A 21,256-nucleotide genomic window follows, 5' to 3' on the forward strand; every position below is an offset into this window, starting at 1 on the left:
ATGTATGTATAATCGAATACGTTTAAATGTACATGTATAGACCTATATGCGTTCATATATATGTCTATATATGTAAATATATTCATGTATATATAACTATATATGAATATATGCATATATATAAACACACATATATATATATATATATATATATATATATATATATATATATATATATATATATATATATATGTATATACAATAAACAATATGAACCAGATGGGTTTGTTTATTGCGTACTTTATTATAAAATATAATAAAATTCTTAATGTATATGTGTGTGCTTTTGGGTTTTGTGTATTAATTGAAATCTAAATGTTCGTATGTTACAAATTTTTATTAAGAATCACTACTTAACCGAGTCCCTCGACATGTTTGGATACGAGTTTTATCCTATACATGCGTTTATATATACTTTTGATATGCATTATTTCGTTTTATTTAATTTTTATTTAGAAAATTAAGTATTTTTTCATAAGGAGCTCTCCATTTTGTAACACGGGGAAATTTACTGCCAGTGAATCACTGGTCACTTGAAACCGATGCACACTGAATATTCCACAAAGTTTTTTAGTGTAGCCGGAAGGCGCCTTAATAAAAAAATATATAAATGGAGAATATCTGTAAACCGTTTTTATTGTGATTATTTACTTTATAAATATATCGTATGCAATTCATTTTTTTAATTTTTTATGTCCATAAAAATTACTGTTACAAATGTTTGAGTGCTAAGTATTTCCGCGTTCGCCCGGATGTGGTCGAAATATGATTATGTTTATACCGTGAACAGCTTGGGGTTTGCTGGTGAATGAGATAACTCTTTTATCCGCAAATTACAACTCGGAATGTTGAATTTAACCGCAGACGCGGCGTTTACGACTAAGAAACGGGTCTTGGATAAATATTGGGAGAGGAAAAAGCTGGTGTTTTTTTTTACATAGCAATCGCCATTTACTAAGTCCCGGGTGTTACTTGAGGATAAAGGTTAATGGGTATACATTAGTCAATGGGATTATAGCATAGTAAACATAAGTAGTGGGAAAATTTATGAATTGGATTACTTGGGAGGCGGTTCATCAAGTACTTCTTGACGTTAAACTTGAATGTAACGTGCATCCAGCAGATAAGCGCCCGCGTGTTTGCGTGTTGTGTGGGTACGTGGGAGAGACGGATGAGGGGAAAAAGACTTACTTCGAGACCAGCTCAGCGTTACCGACCAAAAATAGAAAAGAGGACCAAGATGGCGACCGCCGTCTTTTGTAAAGTATGATGTCTCGCAAAGTCACACGAATTCTCGGAATATGCAAATTTAGCCGGCCTAGAACGACGATAAAAGCGGGTGAGGGGAAAGACGTGGGAGAGTGACGATTGAGTTGGCTGGGGAATTGTGTGGCTGTTGCTTCTTGTGCCGTGTTGAGGATATCTTACCGTGTTAAAGAGAGAGTCGGGCGCCATCTTTAATTTTTCCTTACATTTTTTTTCTTACAAGCTATTTCGGCCATTTGGCCTCTAGGACTATGACCGAGTCGAAATTTGACTTAAAGCTCATACCCGAGTTTGACGGGTCCACGTCCATCGTCGACTGGGTTGAAAGGGTCGAGCTGACGTGCGACCTTTGTGAGGTGAAAAGGGTACACACTGTAATTCCCCTGAGATTGGCTGGGGGTGCCTTGAGTGTATATCAGCAACTCAGTGCTGCCGAAAAGGGAGATGTCACCGCAATTAAAGCTGCGCTGTACAAGGCATTTGCCATGGATCCTTGTACGGCCTATGAAAAAATTGCTTCCCGAAAACTTCTACCGGAGGAAAGCGTGGACGTTTTCTTCGCTGAGTTAAAGAAACTCGCAGTTCTGTTCGGTGGAGGGGTGTCGGAGCGGACGCTCGCGTACGCGTTTGTGGCGGGCCTTCCCACTCGGGTGAAGCAGCTACTGAGAGCCTCAACCAGCGTTTCAACAACGACTATGGAGCACTTGATGGAACGTGCTCGAGCCATCATCAAAGATGAGGAGGACCTGGGGGAACCAGTTGTGATGGCGACACAGACAGGCCAGATTGGCGCTCGGGAGATTCCGAATCAGAACCCTGCAAGCAATGGGAAATGTTTTCGCTGCGGCCGACGCGGAAATTTTGCAAGGAATTGCACCAACAGGGGGCGTGTGCGCTGTTTTAAGTGTGGCGGTTTGGGGCATCTAGCCCAAAACTGTGCGGGAAACGTATCAGGGGAGAGGACGTCATTTTACAGTGGACTACGACTCGCGCAAGAGGGCCTGCATTGCATCTTGGAAGTGGACCGAGGGAATGGCACCGACTAAACTCAAGAATGGGGTTGCAGAGTACCCTATACCCAGTGAGGCCCGAGCAGAATACGAAAGGGAACTAAAGGCGTGGATCCAAGATGGCTGGTTAATCCCCTACCCTGAGGATAAGCTTGGGCCTCCGAAGGGTCTAATACCCTTGATGGCAGTAGTCCAGCATAACAAGTCGAAAGTACGGCCTGTGCTGGACTATAGGGAGCTTAACAAGCATATTGAAGCCTACACTGCCGATGCTGACGTATGCGCCAGTAAGTTGAGGGGATGGCGTCAGAAAGGCACTAATGTCTCAATATTGGATTTACGAAAAGCCTATTTACAGGTGCGAGTTGATGAGACGTTGTGGCCGTTCCAGACAGTTTGGTTCCAGGGGCAGAGGTACTGCCTTACACGCCTTGGCTTCGGCCTAAATGTGGCACCACAGATCATGAAGACTATTGTCAACACAGTATTGCCCCAAGAAAAGCCCATGAGGGACTCAACGTCAGCTTACATTGATGACGTATACGTCAATGAAGATGTACAGTCTGCGTCGTGTGTCAAAGAAAAGTTGGCTCAGTTTGGTCTGGAATGCAAGAATCCCGAACGTTTAAGGGAAGGAGCACGTGTATTGGGATTGGATGTTTATGAAGAGGATGGCACCCTACAATGGAGGCGTGGCAGTGAAATTCCAAGCATCCCCAACCTCGTTACAAGGCGGACCGTTTTTTTCTTGGTGTGGAAAACTTGTTGGTCACTTACCGGTCTGTGGCTGGCTCCGCGCAGCTGTTGGTGTGATTAAACGCAGAGCAAATTTAACAACCACGGGTTGGGATGACATATCCGATCATGTCCTACTAACTCTGATTATTAAAGAGACACTGGAGAGAGTGAACAAGAAGGGCTCTGCCTGTGGGCGGTGGTGTGTTAACGGATACAACGTAGGTGTGTGGGTTGATGCCAGTTCTTTGGCGTTGGGAGTATCGTTGGAGCAAGGAGGAAACGTGTTCGAGGATGCGTGTTGGCTGCGGCCCGTAACAGATTCTCAGCATATCAACCTGGCAGAGCTGGACGCTGTTGTAAAGGGGGTAAATCTGGCCCTGCAGTGGCAGTCTAAGAAGTTGACCTTGTACACAGATTCTCTCTGTGTCTACCACTGGGTGTCTGACACACTTTCAGGACGGACACGAATCCGTACCAAGGCAGCAAGCGAAATGTTAATACGGAGAAGGCTAGACACGCTAAAAAACCTGGTATCTGAGTATGGGCTATCACTGAGCGTCACTCTGGTGCCATCACATTGTAATCGTGCTGACCAACTGACCCGTGTACCTCACAAATGGTATGAAGCCGCGAAGATGGGAATGGAGATTACTGCTCGATCTTGTGCAGTTGCAATCGACCCATGTCAAATACAAAAAAAATCATGCACAGAGAGGACATCCGGGTATCAAGAGGACCCTTTATTTTGTGAGGCGTGCATACCCAGCAGTGACCAAGATGGATGTCAGACAGATCGTCAGAAATTGTGAGGCTTGCCAGTCTATTGATCCTGCACCAGAGCGATGGCAGAAGGGTCGCTTGGAAGTTGAGAGTGTGTGGCAGCGGCTGACCATGGATATTACCCATTACAGTGGCAAGCCCCTTCTTACTCTCATTGATTGCGGGCCTACGAGATTTGCGGTGTGGCGGCAGATGACCAGACAGGATTCAGCAAATGTTGTTCGCCACCTATCATCCATTTTTTTTTGAGCGAGGTGCGCCGGAAGAGCTCCTGACTGACAATGATGCAGCGTTTTGTAGCCAGCAAGTCCGGCAGTTGTTAGATGAGTGGGGCGTCCGTCTACGGTTGCGATGTGCGCATGTGCCATCAGGAAATGGCATTGCTGAAAGAAGCCATCGCAGCATCAAGAGAATTGCTGCCAGGAAGCGATGTACTATTGCGGAAGCAACATATTGGTACAACATTACGCCAAAGGACGGGACGTCCCCTTCAACCGCACCTGTGAATGCTATTTACACGTACCGAGTCGGAGTGAACGGAATCAACACTACGCAGCCAACCGACAAGGGAACATATAACAGATATGAAGTGGGAGATCCAGTGTGGGTGCGGCCTCCAGGAAATCGGTGCACCGACAAGTTTAAGCGAGGACACATATCTGGAGTGATTAGCCAGCAGTCTGTTTTGGTCGATGGAACCCCACGACATATGCGAGATCTTCGCCCAGCTACCGAGGTGCGTCATACAACTACAGAAGAAAGCAGTGAAGCGTCTAGCGATGAGCTGCCGATGCACGGATTCAGTGAGCCCCTTCCAGAGACTGATAGCGATACTTCATCTGATGAGGCGGAACCAGATCCAGAGCCCGAATCTGAAACAGTGAATGTACCTCTTCGCAGAAGCACACGCACTAAAAGGCCACCCCCCCAGTGCTCTCTATGTGATCATCAGATCAGGGGGGAGTGTAACGTGCATCCAGGAGATAAGCGCCCGCGTGTTTGCGTGTTGTGTGGGTACGTGGGAGAGACGGATGAGGGGAAAAAGACTTACCTCGAGACCAGCTCAGCGTTACCGACCAAAAATAGAAAAGAGGGGCCAAGACGGCGACCGCCGTCTTTTGTAAAGTATGATGTCTCGCAAAGTCACACGAATTCTCGGAATATGCAAATTTAGCCGGCCTAGAACGACGATAAAAGCGGGCGAGGGGAAAGACGTGGGAGAGTGACGATTGAGTTGGCTGGGGAATTGTGTGACTGTTGCTTCTTGTGTCGTGTTGAGGATATCTTACCGTGTTAAAGAGAGAGTCGGGCGCCATCTTTAATTTTTCCTTACATTTTTTTTCTTACATTGAAGACACTCAGATGTTAGTCAGCTGGAAAGCATGCTATCGGAAGAGATTTCTACGGACGTGCAGTTCTAATAAAGAAGGTTTGTTCATGGAATGTACATTTAGGTTCAGGCACAAATAAAGAGTGTGGGAAATTATTGATAGTAGTTTTGGCTAGACGAGTGTATTTCCTGAAAATTTTGGGAGGGGGGACCATAGATTAAAGCTCAGCTAAGCACTTGCCATTAAAATAACGAAAAATCAAAGAGAGGCTTACAACATTTCTTTTGTGGGAAAGAGTTTGCAGGTAAGAGAAAAGGCATCCTCCACTAAGCTTCAAAATCTATTTTGAACTCTGTCAATGTAGGATAAGCTGCTTCTTGAAACTCCCATTATTTATAGTGGCCTTAGCAATGGATTTTCTATACGTGTTCCATTTCAGATAAGCCATAAAGGTCATGCCCAGAAGCTTGTCAAAACATGAAGCCTCCCCAAGACGAAAGCCAATCATTTCATCCGATACCAGATTGGCATCAGAGCGTAGATGATGTAGAGATAGAAGCTAAGTTTTAGATGCACTAAAAGTAACCAACCACGTATTTCACCATTGTGCCACATGCTAAATAACAGAGAGGAGAGAACTTGGTACTTTACGGTCTTTGATGTGTTACGATAAATTTTAGTGACGTCAGCATTGTTTCAGTCACATCATGAACCGTATCTACATACTGAATCTTAAAAATCTTCCCTTTTAATTTACAAAATAAGCAGAGATCTGGTATAAAACTTCGTTAGGAATTACTTGAGAAAAACACCAATTTTGTTACCAGTTTTTTTTTTTAAAACAAACTTTGTTACATCGAGCAAATGCCAATATTAATTTGAATTTTTCGTTGACGCTTTTTTAAAACACGTTATTAAATTTATTTGATCACCTCCCCTAAAAATTAATTATCCTTATTCTCACGTTATTGGTAGTTATTATTTACAGTTATTTATAAATGAATAATAAAACGCCAAATTACAGTAGTTTTTTTTTTGTTTTTGACTTCTACATTTGACATGTACTCAGTTTGCTATTTGTTACATAATTTAGTTCTTGTTTTATCGCCAACACTCGATTTAATCCGGTTGTTGACGTTTTCTTTTAATTTTTGTAGTCTGCCGAATAAAAATATCACTTTCAGGGGGAGCACAATTTCTAATAAACCTATTTGGTAAATCAATCCCTTCTATATGAAATGTTCGACAGATACCCGAGAGTTGTTGAATTTACACACTAACACCTTATTTTATTTGTAGTATTAATAGCATAGGTGCCCGGCGTTGCCCGGTTTTGCCCGGCGTTGCCCGGACATTTGTAGATGTATGTTGAGCAAAAAAAAGTAGTAATTTTTTTTTTAATTTTGCCCCCAATTATGCCCCCTTTACATTTATTATTTTGGGCTCAAATAAGGTTATTAGGTTAGATCCCTCTCCAATGCAGCTATATTTAAAATTTCAAGTTTTTAGACCGAAAATTTTCAGAGGACTTTAATAGAGGTCTCAAATATCAAATTGTTGAACTTTGACCCCTTAATCGCCTAATTTCTGGCCGAAACTGATCACATCGATTTTACCAAATCTCAGTACCCTGTATATTACATTTCGAGTCTGTAGACTTAAAATTTACAGAGTTTTTGCGTAGGGAAATGTAGACACACAGGCTCACAGATACACACACATGCACACATACACATTAACTTTTATAGATATATAGATTCATCGGAATACTGTCTTAATCTTAAGTGTGATTTTCACAACGTATCTATTCGACCTTCTTTGGGTGTGATTTGTCGGACTCTTGAATGTTTCTATCGAACTCAGGAATTTGAACGGAATTTCGAGCGAAACCCTTTATTTAGTTCCGTCGGCTATGACTGGATAGACGCCCTAAGCAATTTGCAAATGTATATTTCCATCGCCCACACTGAGGATTGACCCTTCACTCTCCAGAAGAATATCAATTTTACAATTGATTTTTGCCAGGACTCTAACCACGCCGACACGGGCCTTGCAATATATATTTGCCAGGACTCTAACAACTGCGCCACGGGTCCATGCAAGGGCCCGTGGCGCAGTAGTTAGAGTAATGTGAAAAATCAATTGGAAAAGTGTATCGTGCTCAACTCGGGAATCACTTGAAGAAGCTCGGAGGTTATATCACTTGAAGAAGCTCGGAGGTAATATCGACCGAACCGTTGTGAAAATCACACTGAAGATGAGCACAATAGCCTGGTGGATAATCATACAAGTAACCAATCCTCATCTGAAAAATTCAGAATCGTCAAATTTATTTTTACTTAAATAATAGCATTAAGACTCTAATCGGTAACAAGTTACATTGTGAAACCACCATACACATCTACTTACGTTGTATAAGTAACTGAACGACACCTAAAATCTTTTAATATTTAATTGTTAGCATTTTATTTTTGCCGAATCTGTAAATGCGTCTCGAATCGATAATAATTTACTGAAAATAGCGGACAGAACTAAAACAAGTTCCCAAATTTACGGTTTTTGGGATATCGATTTTGGAATAGAAACGAAGTACACGTATAATTCGTTAAATATTTAATTTTTAGCATTTCGTTATCGATCATTTTGAAGATTAGTTTCGTAAAAAAGAAAAAAATATTTAACATTTAAATTCTAAAATTAATTTTAGTTTGTAAAATTGGATTTTATTCGTAATTTAAAATAATTTTGTAATCAGTTTTAAATTATTTAATTATATGGATTTTTAATACTCATACTTTATAAATGTAATTTACTATATATTTCAAGCTTAAACCATAGGAAAATAATCAATATGATTCAGACTAATTTAGTAGAAAACCCCTTTAGGATAGAAAACTAACCATCTCCACCATGAAAAAGTTGACATATTTAAATGCATTTTTAAAAATAATTAAATAGAATTTGAATTTTAAATCGATATTGAGATCATAATTTTAAAATTTTAAATTATTTTTTCTAACTAATTTGGGTATTAATATTATAAGTCAGTATTTTTAGATGAAACTTTAAATTTTATAAAATCACCATATCAGGTCAATATTGGGAGTCACAAAACCAGAATAATATGTGAAGACCTAATATATATATATATATGTATATATATATATATATATATATATATATATATATATATATATATCCACTTCCGGTTACAAAACAAATGAACATTGTCTGAAGAGAACTTGATATGGGTATCCAAAACGGTTAAAAGTATCGGGTTTAAAAACAACAGTTCAAATGACTTTTCTCATCTTAATCTGTCTGTAATATATATATATATATATATATATATATATATATATATATATATATATATATATATGTATATATATGTATATATATATATATATATATATATATATATATATATATATATATATATATATATATATATATATATATATATATATGAAATAATAAGAGTGGGAATTTGTGACACGAATTTTACACATTCGTGAATATAGAATGGGGATTAATTAATAAAAGTATACACAAATTTAGTTTGGAAATACAAGGGATGTTTTTTTACAAGGGATTTCGAAGCTTAGTGTTCTCATAAGAACAGTAGATTAGATGGTTGGTAACATAATGGGGTTTCGACATCTTGCGTGGGAGTTATCAGGCACGAAATAAATCATAACATTATTTATGTTGTTAGGGGAATTACACCGAATTCTTAGATAAAGGAGGAGCGAATTATATAGAGTAATGTAAAATGGGATATAGGGTTTCAATAATAGTCTTAAATAATGTAGGTAGTTTCAGATTTAAGACTACAGGTGAGGCAAAGGGGTGGATGGCTGGTTATCTTATTTTATCCGTATGTAAGATGTGTAGAAGATTTGCAGTGTTTTTTTTTTATCGATGGAGAGTTATAGCTGAAGTCGTAATGTATATATATATATATATATATATATATATATATATATATATATAGTGTACAATTTTGTTGAAAATTAAAAGACTCACGTTTTCTTTTTTATAACCTTTGTTTATTTCCTGTTTTTTCCCCATTACAGATGTTCCATTTGGTTATAAATGAGAACACCTGAGTCTTTGAATTTTCAACAGAATTTTACACTATCTATGCTCTGCAACTATTAAATTAATACATTGACTCTAACTCCAATTTAACGGTTACTGTTTTTTTTTAAATAATAATCCAGGCGCGTAAAAAAGAGACTGTATAGATTATTAGAAAATAATTTCATCCAAGTGAAACGCCTCCCACCATGAGGTGGCTAGGGCTCTTATTTCACTGGATCTCGGCACGTGGTCGTCTAGGCTCTTCGCAGGTTGTTACATAATCTGGTATGCTCAAGCGAATATCGAAGCGACAGGCAAGAAGAAAGAAAACGATTGTAGTCTATCTACAATAGCTTAATTCTCATAAAATTATGTACGAATGTTTTTACAATTCTCATTCAGATTTTGTAAGTTCTTTTCAAAGTCTCAACTCTCTTCACAGACAGCGACCGACAGATGGATGAGGTGGGGAGGGTGATGTCTTTGCTCTACTCTGATCTTAAACTCTCCTCAACTCAACTCCGAAAATGTTTTCATTCATTTTCGCATGACAGTCGTATTTATAGTAAGGTAAGTGGATGGGGTAGTACTTCTCCCCAGCCAATAAGATTTCCCCCGAAATCTCCACGAAATCCCAAGCCCCAAGGTTTTTATTTCCCGGGTACAATTGCCACATTGAAATCTTAGTATGATTTTCAAGTACAGATGTCAATTCTGACCGCCGACCCTGGGGTTCATCTAAGGCCCGACAAGGTTCTAACTGAAATTTCCTGTTGTCAACTTTTTAGCCGTAAAAATATATTTCTGTGGATCAAACAATACCTACTGTGAAATGAAATAAAATATTATAGTTATCTTCTCTATCTTAAATCCTTGGGTTATCTGACGTCACTCGGGAATACAAAGCTACCTCAAGGTAGTTCTAACGCTTCTTCAATGGGGATTACGTTAGGTTTATATATATATATATATATGTATATATATATATATATATATATATATATATATATATAAGTTAGAAAAGAATTTCATCCAAGGCATGAACATTGTTAAACAAAATGTTTTTACTATAGGTTTTAAAAATAAAGCTACCAGATTAAATTCGAAATTTATTTATCTTCAAAGTGCATTTTTATACATTTTACAAATAAGCTATAAAAACTCAAATTTAATTGAATAAAAAAATTACCTTGGATTTATTTTTTGTAATGTACTTTCTGTTGCACTTTTTAAAAAAATCATTGAAAATTTTATATCTATATCATTAATTGTTAAATGAAATATAATGGGTTTAATTGCAACAAAATGTGCATTGCATTAAATAAATCCGAGTTATTTCTTTGATTCCTGGATTCTGCTATTCCAAACACGTTGTTTCACCAATACACCAAGGACGAATAAAGTATACAGTTAATAATCACGTACAGAATCATATACTAAGGAACACACTACAAACGCGGATATACCAACTCCAACCTTAGAACTAAATGGAATGAGGTAATGTCGCCTTCCTACATATGTCTTGATGACACGAACTCTCACTTTGAATTTGCAAATGTGTCTAATTATCATAAATACCACACTTCACTGAGCCGTCACACAGGAAAAACTCATTTCTCCTTAAACACGTAGCAGGTAGTTTAGATCTTAGTTTTTAGTTTTTTTCATTTTTCATTTTTCATTCTATTTTACTAGTCGTTTTTAATATTTATTACTTTATTTTTCTATTTTTTTTATTTCTATATTATTTATTCTGTATTTTTATTCTTTTAGTTGTTTGTCCCTTAATTTTATTCCTCTATCTACTATTATTTTTATCATCATTATCATCCTTATTATTATTATTATTATTATTATTATTATTATTATTATTATTATTATTATTATACTCCCTTATTATCACCCTACAATCATAGTCTTCTTTATAAATAATGATGTGATAACCGTTACATTTGGTCAATCCCACAATACATCATCCTAATATTTCGACTCAAATTATACACCGTCTGCTGTTGTTATCTCGGATGCATCTATCGATAAAACCCTATATTGATTATATACATGTTCAATACGGATAAAATAGGATAACCACCCATCTACGTTTACACCTCCCCTTTAGTCTTAAACCATAAAATACCTACATTCTTTAAGACTACGATAGAAACCATATACCTCCTTTTTCTTACATGAAGGGTTGCCCCCTTCTTATGTAAGTAACGAGACATATTTGATAAGTGAAAATAATATTAGGCTCTAATAGTACCATAAAGGCAAGTTTTAAAGGTAATGGAATATGGAATGTTAGAAATTTAGTCTATTGTTAATTCTATTACAAATAGTAAAATATTGTTTATGTCGGAAAAGTGTAGATTTCCCATTCTTTTAGGAATCTGAATATAAAAAATGGCAGTTAAAAGAATGGACAAGGCAGATTAAAAATATATTGTTTAATTATAGGTTAGATATTATAATTGAGGATTAGTATTTTATTTTTTTGCCAAATGTGTTTTTGGACAAACATATATAAAGCAACGTAAAGCTTGAAAACCACACTTCTGGCGTCATAAACAAATTAATATCTCAATACACGGTTCTGTGGTTCGGAGTTAGATAAGTTTGAAGACAAACTTGAAGGATCAGTGGATGTGAATCAGATATTCAGAAAAGATCACACACCGTGAATGTCAGTGGGAGAGGAGAGCCCTTAGAAGCGAGAAGTAGAATAATATACTATGTAGATTCAATTGGAATTTCTAACGTCCCGATGGGTCGATTGAATAAAGAACCAAATATGGTAATAATAGTTCGTCTAGTTAATCCTTTCAAGAAAAAGGTAAATGTGTTTTATCATCATCTTATAATGAACATTGTAATTCCTTCCAAGATTATGTGTCCTCCCCACCATCATCATAAGTGAAGAATCTCCTACTCTTTTTTATGTGTATAAGAAATGTTGTGGCATATATCATGCAGTCTGTATTAATAAAATTAAGTATTCAAGAATTATCACATTCGCCAGCATAATGTATATATATATATATATATATATATATATATATATATATATATATAGATAGATAGATAGATAGATAGATAGATAGATACATGTCTTCCCATCAGATTTGTGATCGTCGTCGTTATATCTGGTATGATTCCCTATTAACGTGTCTCCGATATAAACCGCTGCTACACAGCATTTTTCATTGAACTCTATAGAATATACTTCACTTTTACCTTAGAGTTCGATATACTTCCCTGTAATAACATGGATATTTTAATCATTTATTTCGTTTTTCACTTACGGTACCTAACATCTTCTCTACTCCTCTGATGAGAAGCATTACACTTCGAAATAACTTGGTATACAGAGTCCCCCTCTTACCCCACAGTGAATGTTTGTATACCTTTATTAAATAAATGAGCCATTCTATAGTCACCAATATATAGTTTTTGTGCCTTCATTTTCCAATCTTATTGTTTCATATATAAGCTCAAACGAAATTTGTTGATCATTATCTTTTCGCGATAGATCTATTCTTATAGAATTGAATTAACTCTATTCTCCTAACTTTCTAAGTTATATATATATATATATATATATATATATATATATATATATATATATATATATATATATATATGCGCTTGTATAGCTGTATATATATATGTATATATATGTATATATATGCGTGTGTGTGCATTTATAATGGAAATAAAATGCTGCAATATCTAAGTTACATGTTGTATAATACTGTAAACATATGAAAATGAATACTACCATCAATATTTATAATTAAGACCAAGGTATATATATATATATATATATATATATATATATATATATATATATATATATATTATATATATATATATATATATATATACCTTGGTCTAAACATATATATATATATATATATATATATATATATATATATATGGGTGTGTGTGGGTGTGTGTGTGTGGCAACAATATATATATATATATATATATATATATATATATATATATATATATATATATATATATATATATGTATATATATAAATTTGTTTTAAATCATAGATTTATAATCTATTACCGAAATATATCTGTAACATTTTGGGAGTTATATTGAGAATGTATATTGAAATTATATGATCGTATTTTTTTATAACCGAGCAACACTTTCAAAGTATCCTAACTTACTGACTTATGAGATAGGGAGGATGAGAGAGAGACGTATAGTAAAAATAAAAATACAGACTCCTACTAAGAGATTGCCCGCATCACATACTATTGCCATGGTACAGGATATGGTCAAGACATGTATATAAGTCTTTTATTTTGGCAGCGATCCCCTATGGTGGATTCACATAAATTGTTTTTTTTCCGGAATAAAAGATCAGCCATTTTTTCATTTATTTTATTTTTTAAATCAACACTATCTACATCTCAGAAAGATGTTGTCTATTGCACCTTTAATTTCCTGACTTTGATTCTTCAACATTTTAATCGTATTCATTTTTAGGCTTCGAAACTTTCAATATTTAGTAAGGTACAACATATGAATTTACTTATTAATAAGATACGTATTTGTAAAGCATTGATTTCAAATTACACATATAATACTAAAAGCAGTAGATTACGTTGTCAGTGTACTTTCTAGTTTTATATGCGGCATGTGTAGAAATGCTAATTTAATGTTGCCACTGTACATATTATTTAATCTACACAATGTTTTACCATAAAGATGAACATAAGAAATTATTACTTTTAATCTATAGTTTTATATAAATATATGTATTTAGCTGATCTTTCTCACGTTTCCTTAAATAAAACAGTTTCATATTATAATTTATTTTTAAGCGATTGAGGAACACGATATAAACATGTATTTTATTAATCAGGTGTGTCGTACATTTGTCCCAGCGATGCTTAACATTTTAATGATACGCATCTACTAAAATGTGAATTTATATAAATGACTACAATTTGTAAAAATCGTAATCAATTAAATAAGTATACACTTTTTTAGATTATTAAATAAACTACGTCCACTATTAAAATACAATTCTACTGTATAATTAGATAGATTAACTATGTAACCGGTTTGAAAGTAAACCTGCGCAATGCGGCATCGTTTACTTATGTCTTAATTAAAGAAAGGGAGAGTACAATTTATAAAAGTTGTATAATTAAACATTTCTTACGTTAACAATTATTAAAATATGTAGTGTGTTTTACCATGTTTCAAGAAAAACAAGCGCTGAGATATATGCACATAAATTAGCGCACTTCTATTTCTCAGACATTTTGTAAATATCCACGTTCACATACCTTGACTGAGTCTCCCTGCGTCTATTCACTTACACCGTCATGAGCACAGCAACACAGGAGAAGGAAATTCGTTCTTTATGCCTCGAAGATTCCATCGAGGAATGTCTCTCATTTTTCCCAGGCTATTATCGAATCCAATTGAAAAGAAATTGTTAGAAGCGCAAAAGCTTTGTAAAGTTTTGATTTGATTTCGAGTTTAAACAGGATACTTTTCTTTAAGCTAATTCTGAGTAAGGGGCATATTTCAAAGATGCCAATACCTAAAAAAGAAAGAAAATAATAAATACAAGATGAATATAAAACAGACGAAATCCAATTTGACAAGATATTTTCCAGAATTTTAGCTTTTACACCCGAATATATAATAATCGCCCTGTAGTATCCATACACCTATTCAAATCATTTATTTGCGAGAGGTTACTATACGTATGTGACAATAACTATACTTTTTTATCATTATCTACATATGTGTGTGTTTCTCTATGTGTCTGTTTGTATGATAGTGCTTGTCTGTGTGTTTACATGTCTGTGTTTGTCCGTGGTAATATAAAAATGTGTAATATATATATATATATGTATATATATATATGTTTAAAGGAGATTAGAACAATTGTCTAAAGAGCTGAGTGTATTTCAATGTAACAGTGGAATTACTAGTTTACAGGAAGGGAAAGTGCGCGTTGTAATTTAGATATATAATAAGCTCGATAGGTAAATATCCTAGAGCTAATTCAATATTAAGTAATGTGATTGATAATTTAAAATTTAAAAATCAAATTATAATTAAATTAATAATCTCTTTCATAAGAAGGAACAACAACAAAATCGATTATATGTACGGTCGTTTCGGAAAACAATGCTTTTTATTGTGGTAGACATCAAGTTACATACAATAATTACATATAGTTTTTTAATAAGCAAGGTCTCCTCGTCAGCAGTTCTGCATTATTATATGGTAGGCTTATTTGTAATTGATCGGTAGATTGCTTTAAGTTGGTGTTATTATTTAAACTGGTAATTTAGTTATGGCTGTTAATACGTTCATGTAGATTTGGAGTTTAATATATATATAATAATCCAGCACCAGACCTAACGGAAAATAATCACAATAAGCAAGAGCTAATATATTTTGGTTCCATATCTGGCCTAATATTACATAGAATTTCAACGCACAAACATTCTTTTAAAAATAGCTCTCTGTCAAACCAAACTACTCTATCCAACTATATTTGGCAACTAAAAAATAGCAATATTTCTTTCAACTTAAAATGGCGACTAATTAAGACTTGCCAATCATATAAACCAGGAGATAAATTTTGTGTACTATGTACAAAAGAGACCCTAAAAATTTTAAAATATGAAGATATAAAAAATACAACCCAACTATTAAATTCAAGACAGGAACTAATATTTACATGCAGTCATAAATTTAATAAATATAACCCACCTTAAATCATTAAAAATTACTTATTAGCAAAAATAGATTAATATTTTTTTTAATATAAATTAAGTTAGACTAATTATCTCCCTTACAACCTTTAAATAAAAAAGTAAAGAAAATATGACAAGTATCTCCCCTTACAACATGTAATTACACAAACAACATTCGAAATATGAACCGTAGCGTCTTTAAACCAAAAGTACGCTTACGGAAATCATTTATTGCACGGGCGTCCCCCCCTTTTAAAATCCATCATTCAATAAGATAACAAGCAATAGCAAACATCTAAATGAGTATTTTAACCATAGTTCGTGATTTAAAAAACCGAAATATTAAAAGGTAAATTTCTCTCTATATTTATATATATATATATACATGTATATCTATGTATATCTATATATGTGTGTCTATTTTTTCATATATATGCATGTATATATTTGAAATGTGGTACTTAAAGCAAACTTACAATTTAAATTCGAATCCATATTTTACTCTATTTCTTTTCTATCTCTAACCCATATTAATTTTCTTATAAATCTTAGATCCAAACCTTTTATTTCAATTTTTTTCAGATACATCTGCCTTACTTTTAATGTTATGTTAATTTATGGTGTCTTTTAAATTTAATAAAAACCCTTCAAAATTTGCTGACGAGGAGACCTTGCTTATTAAAAAACTATATGTTATTATTGTACGTAACTTGATGTCTACCACAATAAAAAGCATTGTTTTCCGAAACGATCGTACAGATAATTGATTTTGTTGTTGTTCTTCTTATGAAACGGATTTTTAATTTAATTATAATTTGATTTTTAAATTTTAAATTATCAATCGCATTACTTAATATATATACATATACATATATATATACACATATATATACATGTATATATATATATATATAAAATCCCCAAACCCACATATATATATATTTATATATATATATATATATATATATATATATATATATATATATAAATTATTACCCCTATGAGGCTATTTGTAGCGAAATATGTGACTTACAAAACCAACAAAACTAAATAAAAATGATTTTAGTTTTTTCCTGACAATTGAATTTACTCATTTATATATATATATATATATATATATATATACATATATATATATATATATAATATTGATTTAATGTAACAATCGGTAACAAAAACTTAATAAAAATGAAATTACACTGACCCCATTACAAGTTTACCATCCTATATCTAGGGCAGAGTCTTCGAGTTAATTTATTAGTAAGGGAATTTTTAAAAAGGTAATGGTCAATTTTTTTTAAGAACTATCAGTTAATATTTATACAATATTACGAAAACATGTATAAATTAAAAAATATATTAAATATTTTAGTACCAATGTCAAAAACCATCTTGTAAATGTTACGCTGCATCTAAAAAGAATAATATTAATGAATATATATATATATATATATATATGTGTGTGTATACATATATAATACACATAATAATAATGAATATATATATATATACATATATATTATAAACATATTGTTTTATATACATATATGTAACGAAAAATAGATGGATAGGTAGATACATACAAATATATATATATAGTAATTAAGTAATTTATAAAATATATATGGCGATTAAGCATATATATATATATGTGTATATATATATATATATATATATATATATATATATATATATATATATATATATATATACTTACCAGTGGTTCAAAAACCGGAGAAAGTGCTCAATTTGTAGCCAGAGCAGTATATACGAAATTTATTACTGTGAGTTCAGAATGAGTTTATGAGTTTACATATTGTTTCAGCTAGAGGAAGATCCTCAAAGAGAGGAAATATCAAACTAGCATCGTCAGAATTCATAGATGGACTAAGTTATACAATCAAATGAGAATGGACAAATCGCAGATGAAGGGGAGTTAGAAAAGAGGGGGTGATAGGGCGAGTATGTTGGAATTTAAAGTAGTAGGAGTGTATATAATAAGAGAGGGGTTTATAATTAAATATTAATCTGTGTTAATTCTTATATACGTTATTTTTAGTTTATGACGGTTTAAAATATAAAGACGCTATTCTGTTTTATAACGGCATAAGTAACAGTTAATTTAAAGGATCACCATGCAACACGTTGGAGAGTTAATGTTCGTGAGCATGCTGTGGTGGGAGGAGGAAAAACGGGTTGCGAATGGGGTTTTAAGTTATTTAACCGGGCGGGAAGAGATTGAAAAATATTTGTTGTTTATTATTTATAAAAAAGGAATGAGAAAGAAAAAGAAAATTAGGAGGATAAATAAATGAATTATACGTTATAGGTTTTTTTGATAGTATAATGATAGGTAAGGATATTAGTAAGTTAATAAAACAAATTAAAAAATTAAAAAAAATTAGCAATTGTGTATGATAAGTAAATAATACACGCACACAAGGGCACACACATAGATACACATACACGCGTACACCTGTACAACGTACGGATACACATAACTGGGGGGAGAACACATTCCTAAGTATATATAAAAACACAAAAACGTAAACATAAAATATATATATATATACATATATACATACTTATACATGCATATATATATGAATATATACATACACGTACATACACACATATATATATATAAATAGAATTATATATATATATATATATATATATATATATATATATATATATATATATATATATTGGTGCATAACAGCTAACAAATGTCACATTTGCGTTGCTCTCTATTTCTTGGCAAAGCATCGTCACACGGTTAGACTCCCCCTTAGTTTAAGACGATAATAAAATTGCGAGGCTAGACCTGATAGAAATACAAACTCCAGATTGACGGTATTCACTTTCACCCTTTCCTTACCAAAAGACTCATACTTGCCTTGTTCTTCTCGAAGTTGAGAATTGCTGGCCAAGCGAGTTTAAGATAGAACAACAAAGTCCATGTCGTATTTCTGCAACTAATGCGAAACAAGAACTGTTTCACCTTCCTGTGAAGAAAAATTGTCTTGGGTGGTACGGACATTCTCGCACCCTAAATTAACGTTCCGTTTTAGAGTGTTTTGCTGTGTTCCATTATTCTGAATACGTTACTGGATAACCAGGCAGCTCCTTTTATCACCCCTTCCTCGGCATGGGAAAAGAAATGCTGTAAATATTGTTGCTTTGTCACTGATAAATGACACGAACTGCATAATTGTTCACAGATTTGTGCTGTAATAGCCATCTATTCTCAGTCGGCAATGTGCAGAGATTTAGCTAAGGACTTCCAGTAATACCCTTTACTGGTCCCGTCGCTTTCACTCTATCGCCAATCAACTTTTCGCATGAAAGGTTTGAGGTTATTTATAAGAACCCTATATATGGTATGATTTGAGTGGCAAAGTCTTGGAAGGAAAGTCCACACATTATGGAACAAATGAATAACGCATTCGGTACAATTAATTTCCACAGAACTGTAAGAAAAAAGCCCACATATATGAATTCAGAGTTTCCCAATCCTAGATGCTTACTTTAACAAGGGCATAAGGGTACATCTCACCCCGTGGTCGAATCGTGCCCCCACACAACACACTAAGGTGGGAATTTCATAGCCTTGGCGCATATATATATATATATATATATATATATATATATATATATATATATATATATATATATATATATATATATATACTAGAAAATGTAATACAACATCTTTTGTATATTTAATATCTATTAGCTAATGACAATGTACAAAGGACGGATAGCAATTACTGAAAGTGTAAACTTAGCTCAAACCCTGGCAATATCAATAATTAAGTATAAAATAAAAATAAAATAAAAATAAAAAATTATTATAAAATACGGAGAGGGCATAGAGTAGATGTTTCACTATCCTTTATTTGCCCCGAAATGGTGAATAAGAAAAAGGAAAAATAGAATAAATAAATGCTGATAATAGCATGAAACATTATAGTCTAGTAAATATCAACAACTTTTAATCAGAATTTACCTACCCTTAACTGGTTTAACTCGATTTTATGTCCTGTAAATAACTAATTCAAAACGTTACATACGCTATAAAATTCCTAATACATAATTTTGTATCAAAGCTGGATGATTCATATGGACTTGAAAAACTTAAATCCCAAGTTAATTCTACTCTTTTCGATAGATAGTGTGGAATTTTAAAAATACACTCTATGACATGCTTAGCTTTCGCAAATCAAAACATCAGGATTGGTTTGATGAAAACCATTCCGAAATAAATCAACTCTTGAGTGCTAAAAGTGAGTTGCATATAAAATTTTATCTGTCCTCCAACAGTTTCTTACAACAAACAAAGGTCGACTCTAAAGGCGAATCCGCCAAATACAACTCAGTAGTAGGCTAAACTCGACAACCAAATCCAGATGCCCTTGGATCGTAAAGACTCGAAATACATAAAACATTTCCTTGATGAAACTATACTTATACAAATCGCACCTGGATTCTCTTTCATTAGGCAGAGACTTATTCTGATCTCATTGACAATACCTCTAATGTTGATGAAGACGTAATCAATGGGTTTTGCCACAACAGAAGATTATCCGTGAAATGTTTGAGTTCCCATCTGAGAATAAAATTATATATGCTATCAAAGAAGTTGATGTAGAAGAATCTACCTACTACGGATAGGGGAATGCCAACTATATAAATAAGGTTGGTACCATTCAAATAGAAATAATCTAACGGGAACCTCAGTGAGAGACTCGGAGTACACGAGATCGATAGTTGACGAGCTCCCACTTGATATCTTATCAAGGGACGGTCTCCCCATTACCATGGATCCTACGTAAACATTTGTGTATACATTTCTGCTTTAATATATCTGTTATACTTTACTACTGTGTTGTAGTTATGTATTCCCAGTGTTCAGTCGGCCTTCAACAATGAGGTCAAATAGAAGCAGATCAAAAGTTTAGTCCCCTACTTCTACGACCTCATTAGTAGAGTTACGTTTTACGGCGGCGACGTGTCAATTCTGTTTTTATTACTCAAATTCAAGTGTGACACCGTTGTTTGTCGCGGTAGGCCACTGGTTAGCGTCGCATGATTTTAATTTTTTTCACACTTAAATTTCCAACTTTGCATCAAGGGTTCGGGTTCGATCCTAATACTAACCTACCAACACATTTTATTTTTATTTTACCGCCCCCTCCCGGAGTTTTGGTTTACCCGAAACCACACACACCTTCAAACACCCGGGCAACGCCGGGTACCCCCCGCTAGTATATATATATAAAAGCGAACATGTGT

This window comes from Euprymna scolopes, chromosome 5 (genome assembly GCF_053919585.1).
Source record: "Euprymna scolopes isolate OS-2025 chromosome 5, ASM5391958v1, whole genome shotgun sequence".
NCBI lineage: Eukaryota > Metazoa > Mollusca > Cephalopoda > Sepiida > Sepiolidae > Euprymna > Euprymna scolopes.